This window comes from Pan troglodytes, chromosome 20 (genome assembly GCF_028858775.2).
Source record: "Pan troglodytes isolate AG18354 chromosome 20, NHGRI_mPanTro3-v2.0_pri, whole genome shotgun sequence".
Classification (NCBI taxonomy): Eukaryota; Metazoa; Chordata; class Mammalia; order Primates; family Hominidae; genus Pan; species Pan troglodytes.
The window spans coordinates 55154088-55162685 of NC_072418.2; positions in this window are offsets into that span (position 1 = coordinate 55154088).

Here is an 8598-nt window from a genome sequence, read left to right on the forward strand (position 1 = left end):
CTCTGCCTCCCGGGTTCAAGTGATTCTCCTGTCTACACCTCCCAAGTAGCTGGATTACAGGCATGCACCACCATACCCGGCTAATTTTTTTGTATTTTTAGTAGAGATGGGGTTTCACCATGTTGGCCAGGCCGGTCTCGAAGTCCTGACCTCAGGTGATCCAGCTGCCTCGGGTTCCCGAAGTGCTAAGATTACAGGCATGAGCCACGGCGCCTGGCCAGGATTTTTAAGGTTGAAGCATCCACAACAATTTTGTGTGTGAAATGAAATGACATGCACTTTTGGGTATATACACTTGGGTAAGTATGATTTTGGGTAATAATACTTAGTACTTAAGTTATTCTCTCTACTCTTTGTTTTTGTTTTTTGTTTGTTTTGTTTTGTTTTGAGATGGAGTTTCGCTTTTGTTTCCCAGGCTGGAGTGCAATGGTGTGATCTCGGCTCACCGCAACCTCCGCCTTCCAGGTTCAAGTGATTCTCCTGCCTCAGCCTCCCGAGTAGCTGGGATTACATGCATGTGCCACCATGCCCAGCTAATTTTGTATTTTTAGTAGAGACAGGGTTTCTCCATATTGGTGAGGCTGGTCTCGAACTCCTGACCTCAGGTGATCTGCCCACTTCAGCCTCCCAAAGTGCTGGGATTATAGGCATGAGCCACCACACTTGGCCTACCTCTCTACTCTGCCCTAAGATGCTTTTGTGGGTAAAGTGAAAATCACATAACAGTGCAGCTTCATCATCATATGCCCTCAATGTTCATCACTGTTGATAAACATGCACTGTATTATGTTTCTGTGTGCCTTTTTCTTGTGTGCCAAGTAAGACCCATGGCAGGCACCTTCATTTTCAGGAAGCAAAAATACAGATACAGTAATATGGAAAATAGGACAAAGTGTGGACTTCAGGATGAAAATATTGTAACAATCTTGCTGTTGACCTCGTAGCACTCCGTGACATAATTTGAAAAAATATTAATGTTCAGAAATGTTCTCTTGAGGATGAACACACAGATTGGGAATTTCGTTTTGCTTTGGTAGATTAACTAGAAACTTCACATTTTCACCCTTATAACCTTTTTGGTAATTTGAACTTGTGATCATTCTTCTGGAACTGCTTTGACATCCACCTGAAGTTTGGTTTGGATATTGAGAATGATGATGCCATTCACTAATGTGATCTCAAAATGTTTACTCCATAATGAGGCTTTCTGGGGAGAGCAGGGTAGACTTCCCCAGTTGGTCCAAATATGACTAGGGAATCGGCATAGGTGACTGGCTTGGGGTATGATGATTGTTAAGGGATAGGGCTTGGGCAGGGGTGCCCACTTGTGGTTTGAACTTTCAGCTGGTGCCAAAGGAGTGGGCACTGAGGATTTTTCAGTTGGCCAGATGGGCAGAATAGGAAGAGGGAGTGCAGAGGTGTAAAAGGCGTTGGTGTTCAGACATCACAAAATGCAGTCAACTCTAGGACAACACTGAATGCTTCCTCTGGAAGCTCCTGCCATCTTGGTTAGGAAAGACTCTGATTTTCTTCATGATAATATCTTACGTTCCTTTTATAGTTACAGATACAGGTCTCATTGCACAATATGATTGTTGAAAACACTTGTGAAATATTTTTTAGTAAAATTGCCTAAGATGCTTTTTATAGTAGACAATGAAAATTATTGTGTGGGTTTATAATAAATATAATGTATTATATAATATGATTTATTAAAATATATTTATTATAAATATGATATTACTAGAAGAGCATTTTCCCAAAAGCTATGGAAATGTCATTTTCCCATTACAGCATCAAGCAATATATTCCATGGTTCATTTTCAACTCTAATAAAATTATATTTTGTGTTTATATATGTATATATAGACATATTTTTTTTTACTTTTTTCTTTTTCTATACATTGCATCCAGATGCTATGCTTGTTTTTTTTTTTTTTTTTGAGACAGAGTCTTGCTCTGTCATCCAGGCTGGAGTGCAGCGGTGCGATCTTGGCTCATTGCAGCTTCCGCCTCCCAGGCTCAAGTGATTCTCCTGCCTCGGCCTCCCGAATAGCTGGGATTACAGACATGCACCATCACCACACCTGGCTAATTTTTGTATTTGTAATAGAGATGGGGTTTCACCATGTTGGCCAGGCATGGTCTTGAACTCCTGACTTCAGGTGATCTGCCCGCCTTGGCCGCCCAAAGTGTTGGGATTACAGGCATGAGCCACCACGCCCGGCCAGATGCTATGCTTAATACATTTTTTCCGAATGTCACTCTAGTGAAAATTTTAGGGGACACAAAAATGAGACTGTTGTTTGGAGACTATTTTTGACAAGAGTATGCACAAGACAATGGCAGGTATAAACGTTTTATTGTAAATATGAAAAAGGAAAAAATGCTTTCACCATATTAGAGGACTTGAAGTAACGTGAAGTGTTTCCAACCCTTTATCTTTATTTTATTTATTTATTTTATTATTTATTTTTTTGAGATGGAGTTTCACTCTTGTTGCCTAAGCTGGAGTGCAATGGTGTGATCTCAGCTCACTGCAACCTTCACCTCCCTGGAGCATGCTCCTCTATCTTTTTTTTCAGATGTTTGAGCTATTCCAGGTTTTTTGGGATTTCTGTTGGTTTGTTTTGTTTTTTGCTTTTCTACGTAATTGTTTGGATAATCTTGTCAGTATCTACGAAGTGCCTTGATAGTAAATATATTAACCCTGTGTATCAATTTGGGGTAATTTCACATTTTTTTCTATGTTGAGTCTATCAATAAATTGATATTGTATATGTCTCTATCTGGGTGTCTTTGATTTCTTTCATCAGCATTTTGTAGTTTTAAAATCCTGAGAATGTTAAATTAACATACTTTTTGACTTTTTTTTTTTTTTGAGACAGAGTCTTGTTCTGTTGCCTGGTCTGGAGTGCAGTGGCACAATCTCAGCTCACTGCAACCTCCGCCTCCCAGGTTCAAGCGATTCTCCTGCCTCAGCTTCCTGAGTAGCTGGGATTACAGGCGTATGCCACCATGCCCAGCTAATTTTTGTATTTTTAGTAGAGATGGGGTTTTACCATGTTGGCCAGGCTGGTCTCGAACTCCTGACCTCAAATGATACGCCCACTTCGGCCTCCCAAAGTGCTGGGATTACAGGCCTGAGTCACCACGCCTGGCCTTCATTGACCTTTTTATTGAGCAATCATATGTGGTATTGTATTTTTAATTTCACGTTCCACATGTTAATTGCTATTGGATAGAAATATACGAGATTTTTGTATGTTGATGTTTGTTGTACCTTGAGACCTTGAAATTTTACTTTGGAGACTTTTGTAGATTTTTTTTTGGAATATTCTACATAAAGCTATTTTGTTAGTTTCCTGTTGTTACCGGAGTGAATGCCTTAAAACAAGAAAAAATGTATTCTTGCCCAGGCGCGGTGGCTCACGCCTATAATCCCAGCACTTTGGGACGCTGAGGCAGGTGGATCACTTGAGTTCAGGAGTTTGAGACCGGCCTGGCCAGCATGGTGAAACCCCATCTCTACCAAAAATACAAAAATTAACCAGGCTTGGTGGCGGGCGCCTGTGATCCCAGGTACTTGGGAGGCTGAGGCAGGAGAATTGAGGTGGAGGTTACAGTGAGCTGAGATCGCGCCATTGCATTTCAGCCTGGGCAACAAGAGCGAAACTCTGTCTCAAAAAAAAAGAAAAGAAAAGAAAAGAAAAGTACATAATGGGTCATATACAAGGGTGAGCCCTCTTTGTTGTTGTCATTGTCTTGTTTGCTTGTTTGCTTTTTTTTCTTTTTTTTCTTAGACAGGGTCTCAATCTGTTGCCCAGGCTGGAGTGCAGTGGTGTGATCTCTCTGCTCACTGCAACCTCTGCCTCCTGGGTCCAAGTGATTCTCCTGCCTCAGCCTCCCGAGTAGCTGGGATTACAGCCACCCCCCCCCCTCAACACCGACCTAGTTTTTGTATTTTTAGTAGAGATAGGGTTTCACCATGTTGGCCAGGCTGGTCTCCCAACTCCTGACTTCAGGCAATCCACTCACCTTGGCCTCCCAAAGTGCTGGGATTACAGGCATGAGCCACCATGCCCGGCCGACAAAAATAATTTTAAAGTAATGGCTAGTTCATCCATATCTATATGTACTCCCTATATACAGAATCGGAATTCAAATTCAATTATAGCCTTTTTTCCCCAGGTCACAGAAAACAGTCTCTTCTTTGAATTAATACAAGTTTATTTTTATCAGCTCACTTCTCTGATAGAGAAAACGTCTCCTCTTACTTGTTTTCATCAGGGCTCAGTTGGTACAAGAGAAAATATCACGGTAATTTAATTTTTTAAATGTTACATAGACATGACATTTTAATTACTGCTTGTATTTTGTAGTAAGACCAAAGAATTCATAATTCTATATGCTGTTTTCCCCATGATTATTAGGAAACTAGGAAAGAGAAAAACATTTTTCTAAATATCCTTTTTTTTTTTTTTTGGAGACAGAGTCTCACTCTGTTGCCCAGGCTGGAGTGCAATGGCACGATCTCAGCTCACTTCAACCTCCGCCTCTGGGTTGAAGCAGTTCTCCTCCTTTAGTCTCCCAAGTAGCTGGGATTACAGTTGTGTGCCACCACGCCCGTCTAATTTTTGTATTATTAGTAGAGAAAGGGTTTCCCCATTTTGGCCAGGCTGGTTTCGAACTACTAACCTCAGGTGTTCTGCCTGCCTCAGCCTCACAAAGTGCTGGGATTACAGGCGTGAGCCACCATGCCTGGCCTAAATATACTTCTAAGTTTTTGTTCCATTTTACAGATACACAGACCCTAACAATGGAAATTGGCAAGCACACTTTGCAACAATTCATAATCTCTCTCTCTCTTTTTGAAAGGTCGTCTCTTTATGTTGCCCAGTCTGGGCTCGAACTTCTGGACTCAAGCAATTCTCCTGCCTCATAGTCCTGAGTAGCTGGGATCACAGGCCCGTGTCACTGTGCCCAGCTAGTGTTGTCTCTTGTACGTGACAGGAACAGATGCCAGACAACCAAAATGAATACTTAGGGCCCCTCAATACCATTCAAAGACAGAAGTATGGGCAAAGTTTATGCTGACATTATTATCAGTTTAAACTTTTTCATGTTCCATTTGACAATTATAACGTGTGTTTATTATGTTTTCCATTTTTCATGTTAGAATATGTGGTGACAATGTTGAAAGTGACTCCACTCCTAAATTCCTAGAAAATAGCAAAGGGTGGCCGGGTGCCATGGCCCACGCCTGTGATCCCAGCATTTTGGGAGGCTGAAGAAGGAGACTTGCTTGAGCCCAGGAGTTCAAGGCCACCCTGAGCAACAGAGGGAGACCTTGTCTCTACAAACAGTTTTTTGTTTTGTTTTTTAAAATTATCAGAGCATGCTGGCATACACCTGTGATCCTAGCTACTCTGGAGGCTGACATAGGAGGATCACCTGCACTTGGGGAAGTCAAGGCTGCAGTGAGCCCTGCACTCCAGTCTAGCTGACAGAGCAAGACCCTGTCTCAAAAAAAAAGAAAAAAGAAAAAAGAAAAAAAGAAAATAAATAAAATAGAATAAAAATAAAAATTATTTGTGCTGGTGATCCCGGTTACTCAGGAGGCTAAGGTGGAGGATTTCTTGAGACTGGTCCAGGCTGCAGTGAACCCCGATTGCACCACTGCACTCCAGCCTGGGCAACAGAGCAAGACCCTGTGATAAAAAAAAAAAAAAAAAAGAAAAAAAAAAAGAAAAAGCCAGGTTCAGCTCACGCCTGCGATCCAGCACTTTTGGAGGCCGAGACGGGCGGATCACGAGGTCAGGAGATCGAGACCATCCTGGCTAACACGGTGAAACCCCGTCTCTACTAAAAATACAAAAAATTAGCCGGGCGTGGCGGACGCCTGTAGTACCAGCTACTCGGGAGGCTGGGGCAGGAGAATGGCGTGAACCCAGGAGGCGGAGCTTGCAGTGAGCTGAGATCACGCCACCGCACTCCAGCCTGGGTGACAGAGTGAGACTCCGTCTCAAAAAAAAAAAAAGAAAAAAAAGAAGATTGCAAAGGTTAAACACCTACCACAACACCCTCCCACCCGCCCCTTCCTCCCTCTCTCACCTTTGTTTTCCTGGGAACAGCTTACTGGAGAGAACCAGAACTTCATTAAGTCTAATGATCCCTGCCTTGTTTACAAAAGTAAAAGCCAGACAGAGACCTCCCAAATTCCCATCCTTTGACTTACCAAGGATTACTGAATTGTTTGTCCCCACTGCCAGGTGCTCATGCACTGCCCCATACCTGGTCCTTTCTAGCCTTGCTCCCTGCTCCACATAAAAGAAAAACTCTTTTCTTTGTGGCTCTTGGTCATGTGGCGATCTTGTGGTTGGAGCATCGTTCCTATTGTAATAATCGTTTTGAATACGATCTCTCCCAGCTAAAGTATGAATTTGTGTTTTGAGAGACGTAAATATTTTCATGATGCCATCTGTGTTGGAATCTGTTCATTCTTTTGTATTTGTGTGTGGCATAGGCTATAAAGTATACTCAACAGTTAAAAATAGTTCCTATGTTAGTAAAATATTTTGAATCCTCAATGATTTGCATCTGTGTTATAATGATATTACAGGGTAAGCATATGTTCAAATCTCTGACTGAGGAAATATTCATCTTTACTTATTAGAGAAAAACTATATCCATGTTGGTCCCTTGAAAATTTTATGCTAATTTTATATCCTAACAGGATCATATTTGTTTTTTTTTTTGTTTGTTTGTTTTGTTTTTGTTTTTTTAGACAGATAGATGGAGTCTCACACTGTCACTCAGGCTGGAGTGCAGTCACCTGATCTTGGCTTACTGCAACCTCCACCTCCTGGGTTCCAGCGATTCTCCTGCCTCAGTCTCCGGAGTAGCTGGGATTACAGGCATGCACAACCGTGCCCAGCTAATTTTTGCATGTTTAGTAGAGACGGGGCTTCACCATGTTGGCCAGGCTGGTCTCGAACTCCTAACCTCAAGTGACCAACCGACTCAACCTCCCAAAGTGCTAGGATTATATGCCCTAAGGGCTAAGATTATATCCCTACACCCTTGACTGGCCAACAGGATGATATTTCAATTAATTAACACTTCAAGATGAATTCAACCTTCCAATAATAGGGATGTGAGAGAAAAGCATACTTATTAGTACATGTTAATTCACAAATATTGCCATAAAATTATTGCCAGTAGGCATGAGGCTATTTACATTTTGATAATTTAGTTTTACTTTCTTCTAGGTTCACATGAAAAAGAATAAGTTGCCCACCAAATAATCTTAGTATTATTGCAAAATTGTTCTTTGGTGAAAATCAATCCAGTAGTCTTCTGAAGACTCTACAGGCTTTGTTATTCCCACATGAGAGAACATTAAGAAAAGAAAACACCTAAAAAAAGATCACAATTGTTAAAAGTACGTTTTCTAGTTACTTTCAGAATGCATGTAAAGTGAATTTGATATTACAGGTATACTCAGAAATTACTGATGTAAGCATATTACAATGTCAACTAAGTTTATGTGAAAGGGATTTGAGGTTCATTCATCTCAAATTGGAATAGAATAACATAGAATAACAAATGTAAACAAGAACTACGTAATTTATATCTATTTTTAAAAGTTAATGCTTTTTTTTTTTTTTTTTTTTTTTGTCTCTCGCTCTGTCACCCAGGCTGGAGTGCTGCAGTGGCACGATCTCGGCTCACTGCAACCTCCGCCTCCGGGGTTCAAGCGATTCTCCTGCCTCCACCTCGAGCTAGGATTACACGCGCGCGCCACCACGCGCGGCTAATTTTTGTGTTTTTAGTAGAGACGGGGTTTCACCACCATGGCCAGGCTGGTCTCGAACTCCTGACCTCAAATGATCCACCTGCCTTGGCCTCCCAAAGTGCTGGGATTACAGGTGTGAGCCACCTCGCCCGGTTAATGCTTTTTTAAAAGCAGCAATTGGTGACCTAAATTCTCACTGGCCTTAGCCCTCCATGCCCCTGGTGCTGTCACTAGAAAACTCTCTGGAGCTGAGCACAGGGTTACCTCTGTCCCTCCTGAAAGAACAGGGAATAGAAAAGGAGAGGATTTCTATTCTGCTTTGTGGGCCGTCAGCATGAAATTGCACATTCTACCTAGGCAGGGCTTTGCAGTTCATGTATTAACTTGCGTCGCTTTCACAGACAATCCCAGGGATTTTTAATTAAATTGCTAAATTTAGTTTTTTATGTATTTATTTGAGAGACTGAGTCTCTGTCGCCCAAGCTGGAGTGCAGTGGCCGTCATAACTCAGTGTAAACTCGAACTCCTGGGCTCAAGCGATCCTCCCGCCTCAGTCTTCCGGGTAGCCGGGACTACAGGTGCCCGACGGCACGGTTGGCTTAAGATTAACTTTAATAGCAGGAAATTTCCTGGATCTAATCATTAGCCGACTTTGCTCTGTCCCGGCAAGAGTACAGTTCGGAGACAGCAGAGTTGCTTCAGCCTCCTTGACAGGTCTCGCCGGCAAAACCCGGAAAACACAGGCACTGGAAGCGAGGCGGAGGGAAGCGCAAGCCCCGCCCCGCCCCGCCCCCGCCCCC